This window comes from Vicugna pacos, chromosome 9 (assembly GCF_048564905.1).
Source record: "Vicugna pacos chromosome 9, VicPac4, whole genome shotgun sequence".
Classification (NCBI taxonomy): Eukaryota; Metazoa; Chordata; class Mammalia; order Artiodactyla; family Camelidae; genus Vicugna; species Vicugna pacos.
The window spans coordinates 48,025,617-48,053,199 of NC_132995.1; the positions used below are offsets into that span (position 1 = coordinate 48,025,617).

General features: G+C 40.9%; 1 protein-coding gene across 3 annotated transcripts in view; it reads right to left on the reverse strand.

Moving 5' to 3' along the window:
• ADAMTS18 (ADAM metallopeptidase with thrombospondin type 1 motif 18) overlaps window positions 1–27,583 on the reverse strand; it is a 543,678-nt gene that overhangs the window by 185,380 nt on the left and 330,715 nt on the right. For all 3 annotated transcript variants that reach the window (XM_072967759.1, XM_072967760.1, XM_072967762.1), the window contains exon 3: window positions 6,086–6,213. The gene's annotated coding sequence lies outside the window, so the exon portion shown is untranslated. The remainder of the gene's footprint in view (window positions 1–6,085; window positions 6,214–27,583) is intronic.

Here is a 27,583-nt window from a genome sequence, read left to right on the forward strand (position 1 = left end):
GGGAGGCATCCTTATCCCCATTTCACAGATGAAAAGACTGAGGCTCAGGGATAAGAAGGTTCCTGTCCAAGGTTCCATAATGAGTCAGGAGCAGATCAAAGTGGGAACACCAGCAACCCCAGCTGCACCAAATTCCAAGGACTTCCATTCTGTTATACTCTAGTCTCTGAATTAAAAGCAGGGGGGCGGGGGGCACTGAGAAAAAGGGAGGAGAATAGAGTGGCATGGGGGCAGTTTCTAAACTACTATTAGTGCTTTTTTAAAAAATTGAAGTGTAGCTGATTTACAATGTTGTGTCAGTTTCTGGTGTACAGCACAGTGATTCAGTTATACATACACACATATATATATATATATACACATACTTGTTTACATATTCTTTTCCATTATAGGTTATTACAAGCTATTGAATGGAGTTCCCCATGCTATACAGTAGGACCTTATTGTTTATCTATTTTATATATAGTTGTTTGTATCTGCTAATCCCAAACTCCCAATTTATCCTTCTACCCCCTTTCCCCTTTGGTAACCATTAGTTTGTTTTCTATGCCTGTGAATAAATGACACAAATGAACTGTGCTTTTTAAATTTTAACACAGAATAGGAATAAGAACTATTAGAAGACAAGCTTCCATGAGTCTTACATATTCCTGCACATCTTGTGAGCAGGGGCACTGACTGCCTTTGTTACGTACCATCTTCTAAAGGATGTCCAGCAAACAGATTTGGCAGGTAGAGGTAGTATCTCCCTCGGGAGCGATGGGCAGCAGGCTTATCATCCAGCAGAAAAGATCAGGTTCCTCTTCTGTGATACACCCTACAACTTGTGTGTGTTGTCTGGCCCTCTTTGCATTACCCTGTGGGTGCCCAGGGCAAGGGAAGTTGACACAAACATGAAGCTCATGCTGGTGGCTATGCCAGGAGTCATAAAGTCCTCTGTTGCTGACCCAGGAATGTCACATCTTCTGCAGACACCCATGAAACCTTGGCTGACTAACTTTCTTAGCTCGCAAGTAGGGTGACATCTCAGACCCCATGACACTGGAGGTTTCCTGGAGAAGCAGGGAATGGACAGAGAAATCCAGGCGAATGTAAACCTCCTTGCCGTCTGGTATCAAAATAAAGTCCACATGGCACACCAGAAAGCATTCTGGTGCCTCAAGCATCCTCAAGCAATGGAATCTAGGACATATCTTGAATGCTAATAAGCCATTCCCACCAGGTCCCAATGCCTGAGTGAACACCACCACTCCCTGGGCTGCCATCTTCCTATAGGACAATGGGGTCCTTGACCAAGTGCTTAAGAACGGCAGGCACTTCTGTGATTATCTCTCTGAATTTTGAAAATTATTCTGTGAATTCAGAATGACGGCTCTTGGAGAGGTAACTAACTCACCAAGATCACACAGCTGGTGCCCAAGTGTGTCTGAATCCATGCCTGGCATTAGCATGCTGGAAGACTCTCTCTTTTCCTGCCAATAGTGAATTCATCACTCTTCTTGAAACAGATCCCCTTTCAATTCTTTAAAACAATTCTTTAGACAAGGAACTTTGCACTAGTAAGAAGACGCCATTGCCATTCAGGGTGAAAAAAAAAAACTTATTTAGTTAATGAGGAACACTTGTTCAAGCAAAGAAGTACTCTGGGGCAAACAAAACAATTTTTTCCCCTTAATTATCTGAAATCCATGTTAGGGTAATCCAAACCTCCCCACAGAGAGGATGCAGTCTGTGTAACCCCATATCCCCTCTTTTTTGACCCTTTTGGAGGAAAAGAAGATGTGAGGCCAATAAGCTTGGGCAGTGAGAACACTTTTTGCTGGGCCAAGAGATACAGCCAACCCCTCAGTTCACGCTGCAGTCAGGACTGAGGCCAGGCTGCGAGGGCGGGCCTGCCCCCTGCTTATGTGGCCACTAGGACCATGTGACGGCCAACCTTCAAGCCAGTTTGGGGGAAGAAGCACTCTCCCAAAGAGCTCCAGAAGGAGCCCTTCTGGAAGAGTGGAAGGTGTCTCAGCACTGTGGTAAGGAAGACAGGATCCCACCAGCTGGGGTGCCTGGAAGAAGCCCCTTAACGCCTCAGACATGGCCAATTCACGAGCAGGGCTTCTCAGCCTGAATGGATGTGACCAGTTGTGAGAGTCCTTGTGATGAATGAGCTACTGTATGTAATTTCCCAGGGTTGCCCTCACACCTAGCAAACTACAACAAACTCGGTGGCTTAAAACAACAGAACTGTCTTCTCTCACAGTTCTGGAGGCCAGAAGTCCAAAGTTAAGGCATTGGCAGAACTATGCTCTCTCTTTGAGCTTTGGGTGGTGGCTGGCGGTCCTTGGCAGTCCTTGGCTTGTAGCTCCGTAACTCCAGTCTCTGCTCCATCATGTATGGGTCTCTCTCTCTCTCTCTATTCTCCTCTGTGTGTGTCTGGCCCCTTGTTCTTCAGAGTTTCTGAAGCCCATTCATCTCTTTGGTCAGCATTTGTATATTATAATTTGTTTCTCTCTTCAGGGACCATCACCTGCTACCTCACTGGTGTGGAAACTATAGGTGGGCAGGAGTTTCAGTCTGTTTTTCTTACAGCATCTGGGAAGTAGTATAAACTCAATAAATACCTATTGAATAAGTCAGTGTATGAAGGAGATGTTTTCATGAGTCAGAGAAAGCGGGACGTACTTACAGCCAGCACGTGGAATGACTCCTATCGGCATTGGGCTCTGGTTAGTGTGTGCCATCTAATGTTACACATTACACGCCAGTTCTTTGTCCTATTTAAGAATGTGGGCTCTGGAGTCAGACAATTGGGGTCCTGGTGCTGGTCCTTCCCCACAGCTCCTCTGTGAGCCTCACCATGCTTCTTAGCCTCTCTGAGATGCTGTAAAATATGGATGTGTAGTTCTGATCTTATAAAATTATTGCATAAATTATCCATTTAGCAAACATTTATTGAATGTCAGTGGGGAGGGTGTAGCTCAGTGGTAGAGTGTGTGCTTAGTATACACGAGGTCCTGGGTTCAATCCCCAGTACCTCCATTTGAAAAATAAACATTTATTGAATATCTTGTTGGGCGCCATGATAAAACAGGAAGAGTTCGAGATTCGCAGATACTAACTAGTATATATAAAATAAATAAACAACAAGTTTATGCTGTATAGCACAGGGAACTATATTCAGTATCTTGTAGTAACCTATAATGAAAAAGAATATGAAAGTGAATGTATATATGACTATTATGCTGTACACCAGAAATTGACACAACACTGCAAACTGACTTTACATCAATAAAAAATAGGATGAGGCATATACAGTGCTTAGCCAAGTTTTTGGCATGTTGGAGATCTTGATTAAATGGCATTGTGCTCAACTGAATACCTAACATGTAAAGACAGAGCAAATCAGGAGATCCGCCAGGTGTAGGATGAAGATGATCAGAGAGACCTATGCCCTCAGCATCCTTTCTCACTGAAGGTGCCCCCCTTTGCCCACCCACTGTGACCAGAAAGGTTTCTGTTCAGCAGCTGGAGAAAAGAGGGTAAGAAATGTAAGGGGGAAAAAGAATGTGAGAGATTATTACCCTAGTGAAGTATCATTTGTCACTATTTTGTTGGGGGGTTGTTGGGGTCAGAAGGTTGTTGTCATCGCCTCCAGAGGTACCAGTCCCATCAAAGGTGAGTGCTGGGAAGGTGGCAAGGAGAGAGGAAAGCACAGGCTTTCACTGGGTGTGAATTTAATTTCTACCATTTACATGCAGAGGATGAGGCAAAGACCACATTCAAAGAGGATGCTCTTTGGGGATAACATAGAACACCTACTATGTTCCTGCCATCGCCTTTACTTAACACTTTACCACATTATGTCACATAATCCCTACATCAGCTCTTTGAGTCAGGCATTAATATCCCCATTTTGCAGATGAAGAGGACAAATCCTAGGAGATCAGTTAAATGTCCCAACAACAATCAGCCGCTAAGTAGAGCAGGGGGTGGAACTAACCTCTGTCTGCATTCCTCCTGTTTTTAACACCCGTATCCCTCCCATATCCAAGATTCCTGGGTGTGGAGTTTTTGAACCATAAACCAATTAGGCTAAAGTTCTAACTGAGTTGTTCACTGTGTCAATGTCTACGTGGCCATTTTTATTCCACCCCTTTTTATAGGGCACAAAGTTATTTGAGTTTATTGGCACAGACAACTTTCTGAAATGGCACTGCCCTCTTACATGACTCCATACGATCAAAACCATATGAATGAAACATCATTTTATCTCTGGGATGAATGAAGGAAAACCTTAAAGCGGTGAAGCAAGACCAGGGTTTCTCGACCTCAGCACTATTGACACTTGGGGAGACGTCTTCGTGGTGGGGCTGTTGTACGCACTGCAGGATGTTTAGCAGGATTGCTGGCTTCTGCCCACATACCAGCAGCGCCTCCTCCCCCAGTTTGTGATAATGAAAAATGTCTGCAGATATTGCCAGAGATCCCTGGAGAGGAGGCTGGTAAAAATCACCCGATTGTGAAACTAGTAAACTAGACAGACATGGGTCCAAATTCTTAGTCTGCAACTCTCATGGCTTTGGGAAAGTTGCACACTCTCCTTGAAACTCTTTTTCATGTATAGAATGGAGATATTAATTCCTATTTTGCATGGTAATTATGCCAAGATAATGCATGCAAAGCATATTGTATGTGGGCCCTTAGAAGATGTTCAGTACTTATACTTACAAGAATAAGTACTTATTTTTTAAAAACTTCTGATTAGTTTTCATGGTGCCCACATTTGGGAATCTTGTTTCCTTTGTCCCTGTGGAAGGTGAGGTAGATTCTTTAAAATTGTTACTGCCCATTCCATAAAAACTGGCCTTGCGTGTTGATGAATAACATCTGTGAGGTATGTCATGCCCATTAGCTCCTTTTAATCTTTTAAAAACCATTTCATTGAGGTATGAGTGACATACAAAAAGCTGTACCTATTTGACACATACAACTTGATGACTTTGGAGGTACGTCTGTGCCTGTGAAAGCATCACTACAATCTATGTCATGAACATATCCAGTACCTCCTAAAGTCTCCTTTTCATCTTTGCATCAGTCCTACAAGGATGGTGGTACCATCACCATTTAAAAACAAGGAAGCAATTTTAGAGACATTAAGGAAATTACCCAAGATCACGCAATAGAAAGTCAAGTTCAAATTCTGACTCTACATCCCAAGATACTTTGTAGTGTCTTTTCTTACTTCTGTGCATGTCCAAGAGGCACTGTCTGGGTTCTGTGCTGAGAACACAGTCTCTCATTGTGTTAATAAGGAAAAATAAGCAATTGCTGTAAGTGGGACGAGGGAATTTTACATAAGGGGATGAACAAAGGGTTACAAGAGCACAGAGGAAGCACAGTTTCCTCATATGGAAGGTTCTAGAAGGTCTGGTAACAAAGATACAAAGAGAATCATGGAGAACAATTTGCAGTTAGCCAAACTAGAAGAGCCAAACTAGAAGAGATAAAGCCAACACACATACAAAGTCCTAGACCTGAGCAGGAACAGAAGGAATATGACGGACAGACAGCTGGCTCCCCAAATCTGCGGTTCCCGCATCTGTGGATTCAACCAACTGTGGATCAAAAATCGCGAAAAAAAATTTCTAGAATGTTCCAAGAAGCAAAAATGAATTTGCCATGTGCCAGCAACTACTTACATTGTGTTTACTATAGCCATTTACACAGCATTTACACTTACTGGGTATTATACATAACCTGGAGATGATTTATTCTATACAGGAACATATGTGTAGGTTATATGAAAATACTACACCATTTCATTTAAGGGGCTTGAGCATCTGTGGATTTTGAACCAATCCCCCATGGATACCAAGGAACAACTACAGTTCAAAATGGATGAAGTTTGGAGGGCAAGGAGGGGAGAAGTAAGGGATGAGATGGGAGGTGGGCAGGTGCCACACAACCAAGGGACATGCCTGGTTGTGGTGTTCAGAGTTCTTTTTTTGGGTCAGGGAACTTCAAGGATGTTTCAACTCTTTCCCATGTCCTATTTCTCACACGGACCCCCTAAAATCTCTCTCCAGTGGCTTACCAGGCTATAAACAACTCCACCTCCTTGTGAAGGCTGCAGCTGTGACGTTGACCTTCCACACTTTGGCAACTGTAAAAGCTCTCATGGTAAAGTTGATCCATCGTTCCCAGGTCCTTGGGCCAAAAGACCTAATGGAGAAAAATGAACAAGACTGCTGTACTTTGTACAGGACCTGTGACAAGCCACACACCACCAGGTTCTTCCCAGAAGCCTGCATGAAAACAGACGCCGAGCTCAGCAAACAGAGGTCAGCACTCCCAGCAGGCTGATGGTGGGGAAGGAGAACAGGCATGCCAATTTGGGGGGCTGGGGTGACACCCTGAGGAAGACTCTCAGCACAGATTTATGAGACCCGATCTCTGCGGATCTTGGCAGACACTCAGAGGCCAAGGCTTCCTGACGAGGAAGGTTCCTCAGCAGTAACTCCAGCTTGGGAGGGTTTTTCAACACGACCAGCAGGCAGGCTGCCCTTCTCCTCACACTTTAAAACTTTCAAAAAAGAAATGTTACACTCCAGTCTTGAGAAGCCTAAACTATCCAAAGTGGCTGTTCTGCAACGTATACAGAGAACAGGGTCGCTGGGTTGAAGGCAAGGCTTATGGAGTTTTCTTTTTTCTCGTATTCCCAGTACGTTCAACATAGTGGGTGCCTGATGAATGGGGGGGGGGGCAGGCAATGGAATTATAATCTCTATGGGAGCATAAAAAATGTCTGGCTCATCTTTATTTTTCACAGCTCTAATCACCACTGATAAAAATATACAGTATCCAAAGATCTATGGAGTAATTATCCTCAAAGTAGGTCATGCTGCATTTGTGCTCATTTGGAAAAGAGCAGGGCAAACTGGAAAAGACTGTCCTAGGGAAGGAGACAGTAACAAGTCTGAGCCTCAGAGAGGTCTATAAGATACACACACACAGAGACACACGCACAGACACACACTGAAGTCACGCATTATTCAAGTGTAAGGTTTTAAAGTCACCACAGAAATAACAAATCTTTTCTGATACAACATTACCCTTGAAAGACTTCCTCAAGAAGAAAGAAAAGAGGGAAGCGTGACTAAGAGGGGAAATAATGTTGTCATGCAGCCCCAGATGATATCCAGGCTTGGAATTGATATGTTGCTGACTACGAGGGAGCAGGGTCCTGGGATGACAGTGAGTGGGGGAGGGGAGGGTAGGAAGGTTCTACTAGCTTCTTCCACGCTGCCCAACCAAACTTCAGGAGAGGAGGTGGGTTTCAGGAGTTGCCACTGCATGTTTCCCAGTTTCCACTGATGACCACACACACAACAAAGTGGATGTAGCCTGTTTAATAAAAAAAATCTAGAACTTTCTCTAATTAAAAACCAAAGATAGTCGAGAAATTATTCCTTTTGTTACCCTATAGAACAGCTTTTGAAGGGAGGTTATGTTTGGCTGACTCTGGGGGTTCTAGAATCTACCTGACCCTCTCATCAGGAAACATACAGAAAGTTCTGCATTTAATTTCAGGGGTTCATAGTCCCCTGGAAGTGTGACCATGGATGACTGTCCTCTAGAAGGAAAAGGTTTGCTAAGTAAATTAACTGGGCATAGCAATCACTTTTTGAAGGACGTAAAGCTCTTGCCTCTAAACTTCTTCTACATAGTTTTGTTTCTAATGGCTAAGTTCCCATTTTGATAAAGTTACTAAAAAAACTTACTGAATGATGTCAAAGAGTCACCACTGGATTGCCATTCTTCACCAATGTTTCATAATGAGTAAGTCTACAGGAGAAGTTTCGGAGAACTGAAAGGTTACACTAGTTTCTCCCAGGGTGAACTTGGACAAGCCATTTCCCTTCTCAAAGTACAGTTTCATCATCAGTAAAATGAAAGGATTGTGCCATATAGTCTCTAACGCTCCTTCCCGCTCATCAGAGAATGAACGCTTACAATCCAGACCCTCCAGAAATTCTGATAAGTCTTCCCTGGAGAGACATCAATAGTTAAAATTTGATGTTTCTGTGAGCAGAAGAGCAAAATCTTTCTGCAGACAAAGCAAGAATGAACAGCGGCTCTGTTTCGAAGGAGAACAGAAAATAAACGAGTCGTCTCATTTTTCCCCTCAGCCTCTCCTTTGAGAATTAAAAGCTATTCTGGAGTTTAAAAACTCCTCAAAATTGATCAATGCTGGCAGAAAATTAACTATAATAAACTGCAAAGATCTCTCAAAGCCCCCAAGGAGAAGGCAGAAGCAGGTTCCTTTTGGTTCTTCATTCGCTTCATCCCTCCTCCTCTCGATGATTACTTTTCTTGGAGGATGGTGTAGGAAGCAAGGAAGAAAAGGTGAGTCATCATTTGTTGGTGATTACTCCAGGCGAGGAATTGTGCACATGTTATTTCATTCCTCAGTGGAATTCATTTGAATGATGAGGAAACAGAGACTCACTGGTGAACAGGAAACTTGCATCAAATGATCCAAATAAAGAACATCAGGACAGAGAGGTCAGCCCGTGTCTGTCTATCCCTGAATCCCATGTACGTTTCAATATACCAGGCTACCTCCGTAAAGAGCTGATGCGTGACCTCCACAAAGAAATTTCTACATCTGAAAGCAAAGATGACCTAACGTGACACATGACTCAGATCTGGAACATCCAGCACTACCCAGGGGGCCATGGGTGATAACTGCAAAGACAAACAAGGGATGATGCTGAAAATCACATCATTGGAGGAACAGACAGCATCCCTCAGTGACAAAGCAGATAGGGAAGGTGAGGACACTGGGCCAGCCTTTTCCAGGAACGAGCTATGAATCTTGAACGACCACTTAACACATCTCAACCAGGCTCCTGTATCATTAGACCACGTCCTCACAGGGCTTTGTGATAACCAGAATAATATATGCAGAGACACATTTGAAAGAACAAAGTCATGCTTTATGTCAGGTTTGAGAATTTTTAACATATATTCTGGATCATTAGTACCAGCCCAAAGCAACTAACCAGATAGTTAACTAACCTAGTGATAATTCACTTTTGGTTACGTCTGTATTACCATACTTACTAAAGAATATAACAGGAAATTAAAATACAAGCAGATTCCAGGTACTGTTCCATTTGAACAGCCATATGTCTCTTGACTAATTAGAGCCCCAATCATGAGTTTCTAGTTTCACCCAGGAGACTGAAACTTCTCTTTATTTCAGTGTGAACTTCTTTTAGCCTCCCTCATATCTCTCTTCAATGCCTGGTTTCCAAACATCGAACTGCGGTAAGAATTTAGAGTTAAGAGCTCCCTATCACTTAGCTAATAAGCAGTGTTATTACTCAAACGGCGGTCTGCTTGACTTAAAAGGTGATGCTTTTTCCACAAATGCTACCCTGCCTTCTAGAGCAACAAAGACCAAACATGAGAAATAAAGCTTGAAATTCCACTTGTCTGATTAATACAGAGTGCCTATCTGGAGATTTATGTTTGTTTTTCTACTAAATAAATGGTTACATTTCCCCAGCCAAGAATACATCGGACTAATTAATAACAGCTCTCTTTCAAAGTCTACTATGTAGAAAAAGTTCTATCCCCAGGGACCAATCCCTCACCAAGGCCCTGGATAGACCATCTCAAGAGTTCCTCATTAAGAGTCCCCTGGAAGCAACCTCACATCGACATACTATTGGCCATTCACACCTTAGCAAAGATTCGCACTGGTGAATTATCAAGCAGAAAACAATATGAAATGAATGGAGGAGGAAAGGGAAGGAGGAAGGGAAGAAGGAGGAAGGAGAAAGGAAAGGGGAGGGCGTAGGAGGCCAGTAGGAAAAGGAAGGGAAGGAAAGAAATGTTGAGAGTCCCCTATTTTCAAGGTACTTACTAGGTAATGTAGACATGGCTTCACTTAACATCTTCACTTCACTTAACACCCCAACATCTTCCTTCCTTCCTCTTTGCAGTTAACTCTCTTAACCCCAGATTCTGGCAATTCCTCATCTGACTTCTCACTATACAAATTCACCTTTTCTGGACACCTCCCATAAATGAAACTGTATGATATGTAGCCATTTGCATCAGACTTTTTTCACGTAGTGTACTGTTTTTGAGTTTCACTCATGTTGTAGCCTAAGTAATCATTCTTTTTCTCTGTTTGAACAAAATTCCATTACCTAGATATTCCACATTTTGTTTATCCATTCATCTGTTGATGAATTGTTTCCATGTTTTTGGCGATTACTAATAAAGCTTCTGTGAACATTTATGTACAAGTCTTTGTGTGACTCAATGCTTGCCTTTCTCTTGGGTAAACGTCTCGGAGTAGAATTGCTGGGTTGTATAGTCTGTGAATGTGTAACTTTTCAAGAAACTGCCAAACAGTTCCCAAAAGGAGTTGCACCATTTGACCTTTCCATTGGTGATGCATGAGGATTCCAGTGGCTTCACATTTTGATCAACACTTGTTCTTGTCAGTGCTTTTAATCTCATACATTCAGTGGGTGGGCAGTCATGTCTCTTTTTGGCTTTACTTCGCATTTTCCTTATTACTAGTGTGTTGACCTCTTTTCATATACGAATTGACCATTCACATATATTGTTTTCTGAAGTGTCAGTTCAAATCTTTAGTCCATTTTTAAAACTTAGGTTATCCAGCTTCTTATCATTGAGTTCTAAGAGTTCCTAAATTTTCTGGTCACCAGTTCTTTGTCAGATATGTGTATTACAATATTTTCTTCAAGTCTGTGGCTTACTAATTTTTCTTATCAAAGAGCACACTTTTTTATTTTAATAACATTCAGATCATCTTTTTTAAAAATGTGTGGTTTATTATTTTTATCCCTTATTTAATAAAACTTTATTTACCCACAGGTCACAAAGATGTTCTCTTACCTATTGTCCTCTAGCTTTTGGGTTTACATTTGAGTTTGTGATTCTAATTAATTTTTGTATATGGTGTGAGGTAAGGGTCAAGGGTTTTATTTAGTTTTTTCCTTATTAGGATACCCAACAAATGGTGTACCCTCATTGTTTTTTTGAAAATGGATATCTTTTCTCCATTGAATTACCCTAGTACTTTCAATTGCGTGGATCTCTTTGTGGATTCAGCATTATATCTGATCAGTGTATGTCTATCTTTATGCTAACCCCACACGGTCTTGATCATCATAGCTTTTTAGTAGTTCTTTAAATAATGTAATATAAGTCATGAAGCTTCATTCTTCTTTTTCAAAATTACTTTGGCTATTATGGGTACTTTGTATTTTCATACCATAAAATTATAAAGTCAACTTGTCAATTGCCCTCCACCCCCCTAAAATTAAAAAGCCTTCTGGGATTTTGATTTGAATTGGATTGAATCTGTCAATCAATTTAGAGAGATGTAAACTGGAGAGAGCCTCAAAATACTGAATTTTTCAATTCATGACTATATATAATATCTCTTTATTTTATTCAATTATCTTTTTAAAAACCTGGATTACATTCTGATTTAGACTTCAGTCTAAAAGATACGTAAAGGATCACTGAGCCCAAAGACTTCACTTTGTATGTAATAAACAATGTGTTTTTTGGGTTGAGTGCCCAGTCTTCCTTTTTCAACCTACTGGCCAAAGAAAATAATTTGATTATCAGCCCAGTATCCTCTTCCCTTCTTTCTCATCAGAGGTTAATTTGAGCTAAATGATAAAGTGCTGAAAGGAAAGAGTTAGGAAGAAAGAAATGCTGAGTATATCTGGGGTAGAAGAGGCTTCTTCCCCTACAGTGCTTGCTTTCCTTCATGTACACACATAGACCCCAACCAGGGGAGTAAGAGAAAGATGCTAATGTGTACAGGGAAAGTGACTGAAAGAGGAAACAGGATTAAGAAATATAATTGTGGGCTGTGTATGTGGGTCCTCTTCAGTGTTCTTCCACTGATGCCAGTAATGCCAGTTCACATGATGAACTGTGATTCCTGAAGGTGGTGCTGCCATGACACTGAACCATATGGGCTTCTGTATTGGAAAGGGCCCCATACAGATGAGGGAATTAGAGCTCAGCAGAAGTCTGACTTGACTTGACAGTCAAGCAAAATATAGCAGAGTCAGATCTAAGTCCCAGGCTGCCCTCATTATAAGCAGAAGTTGGAAGCCTGGTCCTCACCCTTCACAAGTTGCCCTCTCACCAGCCCTGTGCAGAGTTATGCTTACACAGTGCAACATAGCACGCATCACAGGATCCTTACAGTACCTGGGTAGCACTATTTTCATGATCAGTGTCTACAGACCAGGCTGACAGGCAGCAGGCACTGATCTGTCTGTTCTGGTTGTTTAGGCATTGACACACTTCTACATGTGATGGAAACCCGTGGTTTAATAAACAACCATTTCCTCCAAGGCTTTTCCCCACACTACAGAGCCTCTAGCTGCTCCAGTTGCCCCAGACAGCATCTCCATGTGACCCAGAAACCAAGGGGTTAAAGCTTGGTGCAGATGGCCCCATTTCCACCCCCACCCCCAGGGATGTGACCTTCATCCATTCTGATTGATGCCCGTGTCATACCAGTTGTCAAATATTTTAAACATCACCACTTTTATGGAAATGTTTTGGAAGACATTTGATTTCACAGTACCCATTTCCTGGATATCTCTGGCCCATGTCTTCTTTTCTATCTTACAGACACCACTTCTTACCTAGAATATAAGTGAGCTGCTCATGGTTATGGAAAACATATCAGCCACTATCATTTATTAAGTACCTACTGTGTTCCAACTCTTGATGGGCATATCATTTAGTCCCCTAAGAAACCTACCGAGTGGGCATTTTTGCCCTCAATTTTATAAGAGCCTCAGGCTCTTATAAAATATAAATACAAATAACGTCCTCAAAAGCCAACATCTGGGGCTCTTTCAGTTTGAGTCTTTCCATGTCTCACTGTCTCTTCTGATCTGAGTAATGGAAGCTCTTAAAAAATAAATGCTCAATGAAAAATGCGAGAACCATTCTCAACTATTCCAATTCACTAAGAAAAAAATGCTAACCACTTCTCATTGTAAGATGTCATCTTTAATGGGTTTACCAATTCATGATAAAAAACATGAAAACATCCAGACTTTATTCTGGCAAGAGCCAGGCTTCTCACTACAGTGGGGACGGGAGTCACACGTGCTGGGAATGTGGAGTCACCCCCTTCCAGCACTACACGAATAAAATCATTCACTTTTACACTCCCACTCTTACCTTCGTGTCTTTTATTTATATTCTCAGCCATCATTTTTTCATGCTTTTACACTCTCTTGTTATAAAATAATACAGAGATTTAATAGAGACAGGCTTTGTCACAGTAAGAGGGCTGGATTTAGTGGTTTCTGGGGGGGAATTATTTGGGATAACTAATTGAAACCAAAGTGCATTACCATTCCTTGCCTGCAACAATAAACACTAGGTCTTCAAAGGCTGACCAAGTTTCCAGTGATTCCCAACAATAGCAGTTGTCATTTTCAAATGATGGTCCTTTTGAAACGCCAAGTGGAGTGAAGAAAAAGTGTGTGCTATTGCTGATTAGACAGGAATATGACTTGCAGAGGCCTATGTTACTCTCTTGTCTGCAAATTTTCTGCCCTGATTAATTACAAAGAGTGCCAGAGTGTGTTGACGTTAGTTAAAAGCATTTTCTCTTTCCAGTCTGTCGTTATACCCGAATTAAGGATTTCTGTGTCGAGCTGAGGTCAGGAGGGTTCAGATCTGTTTTCCACTGATAAATCTTTCTGTCCCATAAGGATTAAAGGAACCCAAGGCTTTCATATGTAAAACTAATACATGATCGCCTGTGTGTATATGTCCTCATGATCAAAGAGCTCTTGGCCAACTGGGAATGCCTCAAAGAGATAATAAGTAATTTGTTCACTGCAAACATTACAATTATCTATCCCTCTACAAAGTACTGAGAATAAATTCTCTAATCAGGGTTAATTAGCATCCTTGTTGCTTTGGGTTGAGCTGACTAGTTCTCTTAAAGGCACATGAACGTAAAAAATTACATGCCTTTCCTGAGCCAACTTCTTAAACTCTTTCAAAGTTGGTTGGAGTAACTGCCCACTAATTAGCTTCAACCCATTTACTTCCATTTGATGAAATCAGCTGAACCAAATTCACTGAGATCTTCCTCCATATTCATTTACTCTTCTGTGCTTTCATTGGCTGCTCCCTACTCTGGGCCAGTCGCCTTTTTGAGGGCTTAATGCCCTTAAATTTGCAATCCAGCACGGAGCACCATAAAGAGGAATGAGCATAGGTGCTCTGGGAGCCAAAAGAGAAAAGGAGGGGATGGAAATGGCATCCAAGAGGTGACATCCAAGGTTGGTTTGGAAGAATGAGTAGGAATTTGGCAGGTCAATAAGAGAAAGAAGGGCGTTTCAGGAACACGAACAACATAGCCATGTGAAATAATAACCACCACAAACATTTATAAAGGGCAATGTGACAATGCTCTGCATACTCTCATTCATTTACTCTTCACCCAAAATGCTATAATATAGGTTCTAGTACTATTCCTTGGTAAAGATGAGGAAGCAGAGGCTGGAGAAGATGAAGTAACTAAACAGGACACAGAGCTGGTAAGACATAAAGTCAAGTTTGAACCCAGACCACCTGACTCTAGGGTCTGTATGCTATACCAACTAGACATGCACACACACACACTCTCAAGAAATATTCCTCTTCAAATGTGTCATGGTCTGTTGGGGTAGATGAGGCCTAGACACATTTAACTTTTCCTGCACTTAACACGTTTTCTGCATCAAAGAGCTCTACAAAGAAAATGCAACAACCACTGGGAAGATGAAGAGATCTGTTCCATAGGAAATGTCAGGGAGACGCTTCATTGGGGCAAGAGCTTGATGCTGAAGAATGCAGCTGGCCACCCAATGCCTCACTTTGTTTTAAAAACAAGAAACAACATATGGAAATACTTCCCACAGCACCTGATGCATGGTAAGTGTTTGACTTAGGGGCCATGTCTCCCCTCATCCCTCCAAGCCAGCCTCCTCCATCAGACCTTCCAAAGCCCTCCTATTTGAGATGCTCCATCTAGTCTTTCGTGCTATGTGGGACATGGAGGGTAAAAGGGGGTTGTGATTATTTTTTCATATAATTGCACTAATAGTAATGAATAACTCGAGTAGACTGTTCTCTGCTCTCTCACTCATATGAATAAAGCCTGGATTAAAGAAAAGTTTATTCAGATTTGCCTTCACAATTATGTCTAGTTCAGAATCACATTCTCACAGTAACAGTCCTGCCCCTGAGGAGGAGCTATTATTATATTAGTCATCTGTTTTCTCAATGCTATTTTCTCCTTTCATCCTTCCAACAACCCTCCAAAACATGCACTTTTATCTCCACTTAACGAATGAGAAAACTGATGGCTAGAGAATATGCGTGACTTGTTCATATTCATATACTCCCAGTACTTGTTACAAGAGAGACAAGATTTGAACTCAGACCTTCTTTTTTTTTTTTAACTCTGGATTCATAGTGCTAACCATTCCTTCTTAAGAAGTTCTCTATCTGTTTTAAATGAATGGAGAGTGGCAAAATCCAGGCCATTTTCCCTTTAGTTATTCTAGGACAACAGGGGTTCAGACAAACTGTGGAGTAAGAAGTCTTGATATCAAGTCCCAAAAGTACATGATAAATGCAAACTGTCACAGCATGTGCCTTCTCCAAGGACTAGTTTCCCAGCATATAAACTGGAAGTAATAGCATCCTTGTCACAAATACAGGTAACAATGAAGGGACACGGTGTCTATGAAAAGGTTTTAAAATCACCCAAGTAGTTTTACTATCCTTATAAAAAAAAAAAAGAAGATAAATGACTAGAATTTTGGAGCCAGCTTCTGGCCAGGTACTCATCTTTGTTCCTTGTTTTCTTCAAGTGGAAAGTGGTGGTTTGAGCTAGCTGGTTGTTAAACTTCTTATCCAACTGGGGAAGTCTTTAGGCAAGGAAAAGCTTACATAAAAGCCTAACATGGGACATAGGTCAGTCCTCTGTGCTTGACTATGAAGCTTCTCTAAAACCCTGGACATGCTGATCAGACTTAGAAAACCTTTTGTCTCAACAATCTTTGACATTCTAGGATCCAGTGATCCCATGTTTGAGGCCATCTGTGCAGAACAACAGCAGCAACACCAAAAGAAATGCCGTCTTAACACCTCTTGACACCTTAACTCTTCCATAGCTCTGCAAAACCTGCTCACTGTGATAACAAATTATCCAAATTGAGTACCGACCAACATGGGCTCCCTAAGTGATTCTCAGGTCCCACTCTTTCCAAGTGTAGAGGCCCGATGACGTTTTTATATTGCTGACCCACCAGCCTTCCTACATGGTCATCGTGGATTCTTCTGTTTCCTTTGCCCTCTAGTTTAATCAAACTATCATAAATCTTGTATCTTCTCGTCTCCAACATATATCCTGAATCCTGCTACTTCTTTCCACCTCTACTGTCATTTTCCAAAGCCAGGACAGTTAGCTTTCTCTAGACAATAGATAATAATAACTTGCTCCTCCTTACTACTCTCCATAGAGCATCAAAGGAATAAGCTCTTAGATAAAATTGAAATTCCTAACTATGGGCTTCAAGATCCACTTGACCACTTGGCTACAGCCACATTGGCTGCCCCTGGCTCACAGGTCACGCTCTTTCCTCTCTCCAGCCTTTGTATATATCCTTCCTTTTGTTTGGATTATTTTTCTCTCATCTTTTTTGCTGGTTCACTCATCTGCTTCAGTCCAAATCAAATAAATGTTCTTCCTCACAGGAATCTTCCCTGAAGATCCTTTCAAGTTCTTCTCACCTATTGTGTAACCTGCATACTCCATCCATAACTCTAATCACACTCTGTCTCTATTGGTTTGCTTGTTTGGCATCTGATCTACTCATCCAAGGATAAGTCCCATGAAAGTAAAAGAGCCTTATTTTTTTCATTAACCATTACGACTTCAGTGCTTGAAGCAGTATCTGGGGCCTAATAGGTGCTTACTAACTATATGATAAAAAAATGAATGAATGAATGTTCTAAGCATTTGAGTTGATGAGATTCTAAATATACCTACAAAGAATCTCTATCTCAGAGAAAGACATACCATATTATACCACGTATATGTGAAACCAAAAAAAAAAAAATGATACAAATGAACTTGTTTACAAAATAGAAAACAAACTATGGTTACCAAAGGGAAAATGGATGGGGGGAGAATAAATTAGGAATTTGGGATTAACAGATACATATGACTGTATATGACAGAGATAAACAAGGATCTCCTGTATAGATAGCCCAGGCAACCATATTCAATACCTTATAACAACTCATAATGAAAAAGAATCTGAAAAAAGAATATATATGTATATGTATAACTGAATCACTTTGCTGTACACTTGAAACTAACACAACGTTGTAAATCAACTATACTCCAATTAAAAAAAGAAAAGAATCTCTGCCTTCATATAGCCCTTTCAGCCTATTCTATTCTCCTGGTGTGGGGCAGCAGTCTCAGGACCTTTCTTGATCTAACGGGGATGCACAAAGCTCTTACCCAGAACCCCTGTGTTACACTGCAGGTGCACTTGCCTATTCTGGGGGCTCATTCCGATGCAGACCCTCCCAACCTGATTCTCCACTTTGGGACATAGAAAAGCCTTGTGTGGGCTTTCGGAAGTATTGCTAGACACGGTCAAATCCAGGCTTTACCAATTTTTTTCCAATTTTCTGAAGAGTCATCTAAGTTATATATTCATCAAAGTTATCTGAAATTATATGTACACATTTGTTTTGGAGCTACTGTAAAACTGGAGTGTAATTTGAGCATGTGAATAATTTCTACATGGCTTTGCCAGAATAGAAGAGGTGAATGTATTGTCACTCTCTCTTTTGGGTTAACAACCTACCATTATGTTGCCAGACGAGGGACCCATTGATGCAACCCCTTAGGATTTGCAAAGGCCTTTCAAATGCATTGTTTTATTTCCTATTTACAGTGGGTTATGAGTCAGGCATACGGATGCAGTGATTATTACCTCCAAGTTACAGAAAAGGAAGTTTAGTCTCTGAGAGCTCAGGAAAACTGCTAGAGATTTTGCAGTTAAAAGATGGGGGCACCCATTCCAAAGATAGTATTGTTTCCACTGTACCACACTGCCTTACCCAATCAACCACTGCCCAGGAAAAATAATCTGACACGCAGACCCTAACCATGGAAGTCCAGCTTACCAGCAACCCTGAGGGTTCTTAGTGCTGCTCCTACTAACTCAAAATGGTAGAGGACACAGGAGCTTAGACCAGTGGTTCTTGACCAAGAATGATTTTGCACCTCTGGGAACATTTAGCAATGTCTGGGAACATTCTGTTGTCACAACTGGAGAGGGCATTGCTACTGGCAGTTAGTGGGCAGGGGTCAGGAATGCTGCTAAAAATCCTATAATACATAAGATAGCCCCCTTAAAACAAAGAATTATTTGGCCCAAAATGTCAACAGTATTAAAGCTGAGAAATTCTGGCTTGGAATAATTATCCTTAAGATGACAAGAAAAAGGAAGAAATAAGGCTGAATTTTCCAACTGTCACACAAAAAATTAGCACTATGTGAGCTATTTCCAACCCTATGAGCTGCTGTACCAAGGACTGGGTGGTGGGTGGTGAAGAGGGGTCTCCTGGTATTTTGCTAGGAGAAGAGTCCTTGCTCTATGCAGAGACTAAATAGGAAAATGAACCTCAAAATAAAGAAATTCACTTTGCAGCTAACTTCTTGTTCAGGATGCACTTACTCTTAGTATTGTTTGAATGTCGAATGATAAAGTATCCACTATGTGTTGGTTTCATGATGTACTGGTGAACATGTGGGCTGTTCTCCTGATCTCATGAAGAATACAGAGAAATAAACATAAGTCAATTAATGACAGAAAACATCAAAGGGGGAAAAATCATTTAAAATGTTGTCTATACTCGATTTTTAAATCTTAAGATCAAAGCATGTTCTCAGAAAGTTTTTTTTACCACCATGTCTTATGAGAAAGGAATCTTCAATACACTCTTCCTGTGTGAATAGTTTCTCTTTACCATAGTAAAGGAGTTATCAAAATATTTAAAATATTAACACAGTTTGTTAAATCCAATATTATAATTGTAACATAAACAATTTACAATTCCTGAAACTCAAAGCTAGGTTAAATGTAAGCTTAAAATATTTTAAAATAACCTGTCTTTTTCCAAAAGTACAACGGCCAAACAATTGGTAGCTGGGACGAGTGCTTCATTTTCACCACGAAACTGTAAATCCATCATCTGTGAGAGGACTGTAAATCATGCATTCAGGGGAAATTCCTCTCGCCTGGCCTACCGGGGGAATCCAAGAAAAGCAGTAGGAAAAATGACTTACTACCTCTGCACGCTGACCTGAAACTTGTACAGATACTTCATTGCTAGAGAGAGGAACTGGCAGCATGTGAATAATTCAGCTTCAAAGTTCAAAACGAACTTCAAGGAGGGAAAAGGAGGAGCCAGAGGTAAACAGACTATGATGTCTCATTTTTCCCCTTACTTGAAAACACCTCCAGCCACCTAAGGTGCACACCTCGAAAATAAGTTGACGCATCAGTGTCTCGAATCCTAGCAGAGTGAGGCAACAGGTGTTCCTTGTATCTTCCACATCCAGTTCTTGGCAAAGGCGTATCTTTGAATATTAAGTGCCAAATGAATAATACACAAAGTGCATGAAAAATTAATCAGCTCTGAGATGATTAGCCAAGGTTTTATCATATGTTGCACAGACAAAAAAATAAAATAAAATATTTAACACATGAGGATATGGGAATGGATGTTTTCTTATGTGCCAAGGGTGGTCCTTCCCTTAGATTAATTGAAGCTGGGGTCAAAAGGTTGTTGGTCATCTCTGAACAGAACTGGGACTATAGAAAGTATTGTAAGTCATTTTACTGAAAGATGAGAATATTGGCACCTATTTCATAGAAGAGCCATGTTGGTTACACTAGGTAGTGTATGGAAAGGGGCCGGAGCACACATGTGTTCTATAAATGTTTTCAGAATAAAGACAAGTAAGGAAAGAGGTAGATGTGCTTGCTCCATGCAGCCCCAGGGCAGAGACACAGAACTGATGGGAAAGGATGTCAAAGAGGAGAGGTCGGCTTGGCTTGTAAGAACGAGGAGGAATTTGGGTCGTGTGTGTTTAGAGACCAGTTTCAAAAATTTGACTTTGTGTGACTTGGGGTACATAACATGACATCTGTGAGCTTCAGTTTCCTTGTCTGTAAACTGGAAATAACATGAGTGCCTTTCTCAGTGTATACATAACTTAACGCAAACAAAATACTTAGGATAGGTCTGACACATAAAAATGCTCTCAATAAATGTTAGTTATTCTTCTGTTATTACTATCATTATTATTATTAGCAAGGACTAGCCAGTGCTCTACTCATTCAGGATGTTTGGGGAAATGGTGAGCTCTCATCACTGGTTATACTTAACCAGAACCTGGAAAACCACCATTTAAGAAAGTCATGCCTTGGCTAGAAGTTTGCGAAGACCCCAAATACCTCTTGATTCTCGTAATTAGAAGCCAAATTCTTACCTGCTGAAATAGCAGGAGTTTCAGCATGGCCTCCCACTTTAAATTCTGAGCAGAGCCAAGTCATAAAAGTGCACTTATCTGTCTGGCCCCCTTCTTGGCAGCCAGACCTGATAGCCTCCTGTAACTGTTCCCCAAACTGCTCCCCAGCCTCGTAGAGGATTTCCCATCATGATAGCTTGTAATAAAGCTCAAGACAAACTGCTAGCCCGGGGAGAGAAGTGTCTCGTGTTCCTGTAACTAGTTCATCTGTAATTTATAGCCCAACAGAGGGGTAGGGTTCTAATTCAGGGGTGAGGGAGCTGGGGGAGTAAATGCTGAGAATGAAATCAGAGGCACCATGTGGGAGCCACACGCACCAAAGACACTTGGCTGGTTTTTTTGCCAAAGCAGAAGCTAGGAAAACAAAGGAGATGCAACAGAGGAGATCATCTGAATACATGACTAAACATACATAAATAGCCTGGGAAAAATGACAATAGTGCACAACCAGTGTTGCCTGTTAGCCCTGAAGTCATGCTGGAGGTGGTCTGGACCGCATACAAAAGTTTGTCTGCGAAAATTCATCTGTGAAACTAATTCTTATGGCAAAAAAACCCCCAAAAACTCAATGGATATTTTTTTAGGTCTTATATGCTTCCTCTCTGTTGTCAAGTTTATATACCTCTTTTCAAAACTGGGATCTCCCAGATCTCAAAATTTGGAAATAAGGTAGCAATTTTGATGTTTTCAAGAAACATCTCCCCCTGCCCCCTCCCCCCCTTTTTTTTGAAGTATAGTTGGTTTATAATGTGTTAATTTCTGGTGCACAGCATAGTGGTTCAGTTATATATATATTATATTCAGTTATATATATAATATGTATATTCCTTTTCATAATCTTTTTCATTATAGGCTACTACAAGGTATTGACTATAGTTCCCTGTGCTCTACACTAAATCTTTGCTGTTTATTTATTTTATATCTAGTAGTTAGTATCTGCAAACCCCAAACTCCCAACTTATCCCTCCACCTCCCGTTTCCCCTGGTATCCATAAGTTTGTTTTCTATGTCTGTGAGTCTGTCTCTGTTTTGTAAGTAAGTTCATTGGTGTCTCTTTTTTTTTTTTTAGATTCCACATATGAGTGACATTATATGGTATTTTTCTTTCTCTTTCTGGCTTACTTCACACAGTATGACAATCTCCAGTTCCATCCATGTTGCTGCAAATGGCACTATTTTATTCTTTTTCATGGCTGAGTAGTATTCTATTGTATATATACACCACAGCTTCTTTATCCAATCATCTGTTGATGGACATTTAGGTTGCTTCTTGTCTTGGCTATTATAAATAGTGCTGCTATGAACATCAGAGTTCATGTGTCTTTTGGAATTAGAGTTTCCTCCAGAAATATGCCCAGGAGTGGATTGCTGGATCATATGGTAAGTCTATTTTTAATTTTTTAAGGATTCTCCATACTGTTTCCACAATGGTTGCACCAAACTACATGCCCACCAACAGTGAAGGAGGGTTTCTTTTTCTCCATACTGTCTCCAGCATTTATCGTTTGTGGACTTTTTAATGATGGCCATTCTGAATGGTGTGAGGTGAAAGAAACATTGTGTTAAATATTGTTCATTAATCATTATTCTAAAGGTGCTCACGTGTCTTCTTAGCTCCTTCTATGAAAAAATTTGACTTTTTTAAACTAGAAGATCCAAGGACATAATTATGTTTTAGCTGAGAAGATGATTCCTTTTTTAAATTAAGCCATAATTTGTTTGTCTAAATGGTGGAAAAGACCTGCTTTCCTTAATATCTGATTTTTCCTAGTTAATGGAGATAGGTTGCATTTCAGGTTAAAATTAAATAGCTAGAAGCCCCCCAAATTGAGTTTTAAATTTTAGTTCTGTGGTTATATACCTGATTGGTCGAACATATATGAAACAAAAGTTAATAGTGAAAAATCTGGGCCTATCTCCTATAACAAAGGAAAAGCACATGCAAGGATCTTAGGGCTAGGTAGAACAGACACTTCGGTCCATCTTGTCTGTTCACTCCAGGATGTACAGGTTCTGCCTCTGAACTCTATAAATACCATTTTGATGGTGGCCAAACTCCACCTAGTGACGGGTCACTCTCTCTGGATTAGAGTCAGGAAACTGAATTTAACACTTTAAATATGCTCCATCACCACACACTATCCAAGTTCACCAGAAATCACATCTGTCCAGAGAAGAATGATGTGGTAAATCATTGTAAGAAAGTTTAAATCACTTCTTCATTTTGTTCAATCATGGTCTGAATTCAACGAAATAGGAAATCACTCAAATGTGACTGAAACAACAGGCTGATAAAGAAAGACCCTTCCCGGGGATGGAAACACAGGATAGAAAGCCCCCCTTGAGAGGAGGAATTTCTGGATGTTCTAAACCTTTACTATGAAAGCTTCATCTACACTGTTATTTCTTCATTCGGCAAATAATTTTCCAATACTTACTATGCCTTAGGTCCTAAACTCCTTCAAGCTTCCCTATGCATCTTTCCTTAGACAAAACCTAGGTTCGAGGAGTGGCGGAGGGGAAGGGAATGCAAATAACTAAGACAGAAGCAAATAAATGATTCCTCTAGCCCCGAAAGGAAAAATAGGATTGTTCAGTGGAGGTCACATGGCATTTTGATTGGATCTTGCATATGATGAAGACCATAGGCCTCACTTCCCATCCCAACTCTGTCCTCTCCAAAGTGGAACAGAATGATGCACAATCCAACTAGGACCGAGACTATGAGGAGAGAAATAAAGGAGCTAAATGATCAAGTGGCCATGGAGGGAAAAGGGTGAGAAAACTTGGAACATTCCAGAAGAAGGGTTCCTCCTCCTGACCATGCAGAATGCTGGTCAGATAAGGAGACCCTGAGAGTCCATGTCATATGCCCCATGTCCATTAAAGGGTGGGGTTGGGACAAGTTGAAGACAGTACAGGAAACATTTTCATCATAGATTCTGTATAGATTAGAAAATCTGAATTTGAAATACGTGACTACATTATATGCTTTTTAGATGCCAGCTATGTACTTCATCAGCTAATATAAGATGGTTTAATTATGGAAGGGAGAGGTAATCAAGTCCCATCTTAAACTAAAAACTCAAGAGCCATTTATGCATTCATTCAACAAATAATACTCAATTTGTGAAAAGTGCCAGAAACACCAGGATTCCTCTGATCCTTATCCTTCTTTTGTCTTTCTTAAGCTGTAATTCTTTAACACTGGAGGAGTGGGAAAGGAAAGAATCAGAGTCCATCCCAGGGTAGGAAGAAGCCAGCGGGGCAGAATTGGATGCGATCTCCACATCCCTTAGACACTGAAGTCGGTGAGATGAGGGATGAGAGAAGCAGGAGTTGGAAGCGAAGATGCAGCACTTTTTTTTCCGCCCACTGAGTCATCCTCACACTGCACGTGACCACCAGAAACATCAAATGACAGTTATTTTTCATGTGGCAATTGACCGTAGAACAATAAACAAAGTAGAAAAAAATAATTTGTTTAAAATGACTGCTACCTTCCTTGATTGATGAACTTTATGTAACACTTTTTGGTCTGATCATCACACAGACTCATTTTTTATTAGAGTAATAATAGCTTATGACTGAATAGGCTGATAATTTCCAAAAGACTTCCACAAAGAGATCATCCTTTTTATTCTCAGCTCTACTCTGGAAGTTCGGTGTTGTTAGTTCAGTATGCTAGCTCTGGAAACCTGGGCTTCAGAGAGATTAAGAGCTCTGTTCAAGAGGGTGCAGAGTGTTGTGCATTCACCACACCTTCAGGTTGTGTGGTTTTCCCACTGGCCCGTTCCTTCATTAAATGAGCATTAAACTACATAGCATCACACCGCCAGCATCCATGTTAGCATACGGAGTCCTCCTGACTTGCACTCCTGCAGCCCAATCTTCCTTAGAGAAAATAGGAAAGGCAGTGTTTGAAAACAGAAGTAAAGAGTGAAGGGTGAAGTATGGGTGTCAACTGGATCTAAAATCAGATTCTCATTCTGGCACTTTTCAGCTCTTGATCTTGACTAACCTGCTAGACAAGTCAGTTAACTTCGCTCAGTTTCAAAATCCTCATCTGTAAAATGGAGTAAGAACAGTGCCTGGTTCATGACATTGTTGCGAGGATGAACGCTTTAAGTGTGCCAACAGTGCGCATGTATCAGCGCCAGCATCTCTGCGGGATGTTGTGACAACAGCGTTCAAGGACAGCAGCAGCGAGCAGCAGTGCAGGAACAGCAGCAGGGGTATGACTCGTCTCGTAGCAGCGTTAGCAGCAGCAGCAGCACTACTGGCACTACCACCAGCGGTGACGGCCACGGCGGCAGCAGGAACAGCAGTAGGCGTTATTACAGGAGCCATAGTGTAAGAGTAGCAGTAGCCGTTTTGTAGCAGTGGCAGTAACAGTAGTAACAGTCATTGTCATCACAGTCAGTCACAGTCATAACAGTAGAAACAGAAGTTGTCTGTGGCTAGCTAAGACTTGATAAGCTCTCAACCACGGGACACGGAAACAAAGGGGGAGGGGTGACTGTCCATCAAGAAACATGAGCAAAGACCAACCGAAGGTGAAAGTTTCCCTGGGTTTAATGTGTTTGAAGTACAACTGAGACCACCTGGTCAGAACAGATTTCAGTGGAAGAAAAAAATTACACCGTATTTCAATCATCAGGAACCACCAGTGAACAAAGAAAGGACCACACTGTCAATGGATTCCACCCACGGCAGCTGGAAGCAGGGGTGGAAAGGGACAGCAGTCTGGGGCACATCAACTCTGGTGACCTAGACGTCTTCTCTGTACCGCCTGGGGAAGCAGCAAGCCGCTGTAGGATCACAACCAACACAGAGGAAATCTACAGTCTACAACTCCATTTTCTCTTTTAGTTTTCAAACAATTTCTGAAAGCACATGCAGCCAGATAAACTTCTTTTTTTCCCTTTTATTTATTAAACTATAGTTGATTTACAATATTGTGTTAATTTCAGATGTACAGCTTCAGATTCTTTTCCATTATTGGTGATTATGAGGTACTGAATATAGTTCCATGTACTATATAGTAAATCCTTGTTGTTTATCTACTTTATATATAGTTATGTGTATCTATTAATTCCATACTTCTAATTTATCCCTCTGTCTCCCTTTTACCCTTTGGTAGCATGAGTTTGTCTTCTATGTCTATGAGTCTGTTTCTGTTTTGGAAATAGGCTGATTTGTATATTTTTTTAGATTCCATATAGAAGTTATATCATATAATATTTGTCTTTGTCTGATCTGCTTCACTTAATATGATAATCTCTAGATCCATTCATGTTGCTGCAAATAGCATTATTTCACTCTTTTTTATGACTGAGTAATATTCCATTGTATACATATAACCACATCTTTATCCATTCATCTGTCAATGGCCACTTAGGTTGCTTTCATGTCTTGGCTACTGTAAATAGTGCTGTTATGAACATTGGGGTGCATGAATCTTTTCAAATTAGAGTTTTCATCTTTTCCAGATATACGCCCAGGAATGAGATTGATGGATCATATGGTAACTCTACTTTTAGTTTTTTAAGGAACCTCCATACTGTTCTTTACAGTAACCTGCGCCACTTTACCTCCCACCAGCATTGTACGAGGGTTCCCTTTTCTCCACACTCTCTCCAGCATTTATTATTTGTAGACTCTTTGATCATGGCCATTGTGGTGTGAGGTGACACCACATTGTCATTTTGATTTGCATTTCTCTAATAATTAGGGATGTGAAGCATCTGTTCATGTGCTTGTTCACAAAAATACTTTCTTTACTGAGAAGAAAATAAAAAATAAATTACAACTTCTTGACTACTAGGAAGTATCTCACCCCACACTAAGTATGTTCCCCGCACCTGACATTGGCTATGACCTCAGAAGGTAGAAGGGAACTGCAGCCCAAATAAGTCAAGCAACACAGCCACCATGAGAAAGCTGGAAGGAAGCCCACCTGGCTTCAGACCCTGGTCTTTCTCCCTAATCATGGCTGCTCCCAGAAAACCTGCCTTCAACAGCTATTAGCCTTTGAAAATACGGCATTTCTGTTAGGTCACTTCGGAGTCAAATTCAAATTTGCGTTCAGCATTGTAGTGATTGGTTTACCTTTACTACTTCGTCCTGGCTTCTCCCTGAGTGCTTTCTCTGGTGGCTGGAGCCCACGTCCCCTGCCCACGTGCACACGCCCACCTGTCAGTGCTGCAAACAAAGCCCCTCAGGAACACCCATTAGCCAATGACTGGAGGAAGTTAGTGGGTAAATGTTCCAGCTATCTCCCTCAGGAGAGCCACCTGGGTTCACTTGTTCTACTCTGGCTTCTAGTGAGACTGAGATCTGGAGGTCATGGGAGTTACTGGCTTGAGAATACTATTAGCTGTCTTCCCTCCCTCAACTATCCCCTCCTCCACTGGTGTTTGTTTGCTCTCCCGGGTAAAATGCTTAGCCTCAAATCCTTGCTCAGCACCTCCTTCTAGGATGGCCCAAAAGCATCAGAGCAAATTTGGTGTATGTGCAAGCTCTGTTAATAAATTCCATCACATAATTGTAGGATCACACCCGTTTTTCTAAACCCTTCTGTATTTTTTTAATTAGCTAAAATTATGCCCAAGAAGTTGATGCTCAGAGTTAAATATAACACATTATTGTCACAAGTACATTATTTTGAGAGAATATTTTAGATTGTGTTTGGGTTCTTGCAGCTTCTCAAATGTCTATCAAATTTTCCATTGTTGCAAGTACAGCAGGATTAATCATAACCAGGCTTCTAAAGAAAAAGGGGGAAAAAAGGATCCAAAACATTTCTTATGTAATACAAATCTGAGTTAGGGGAAAAAAAGATCTCAGCTTTCCATCCATGTGTCAGAGTGAAAACCA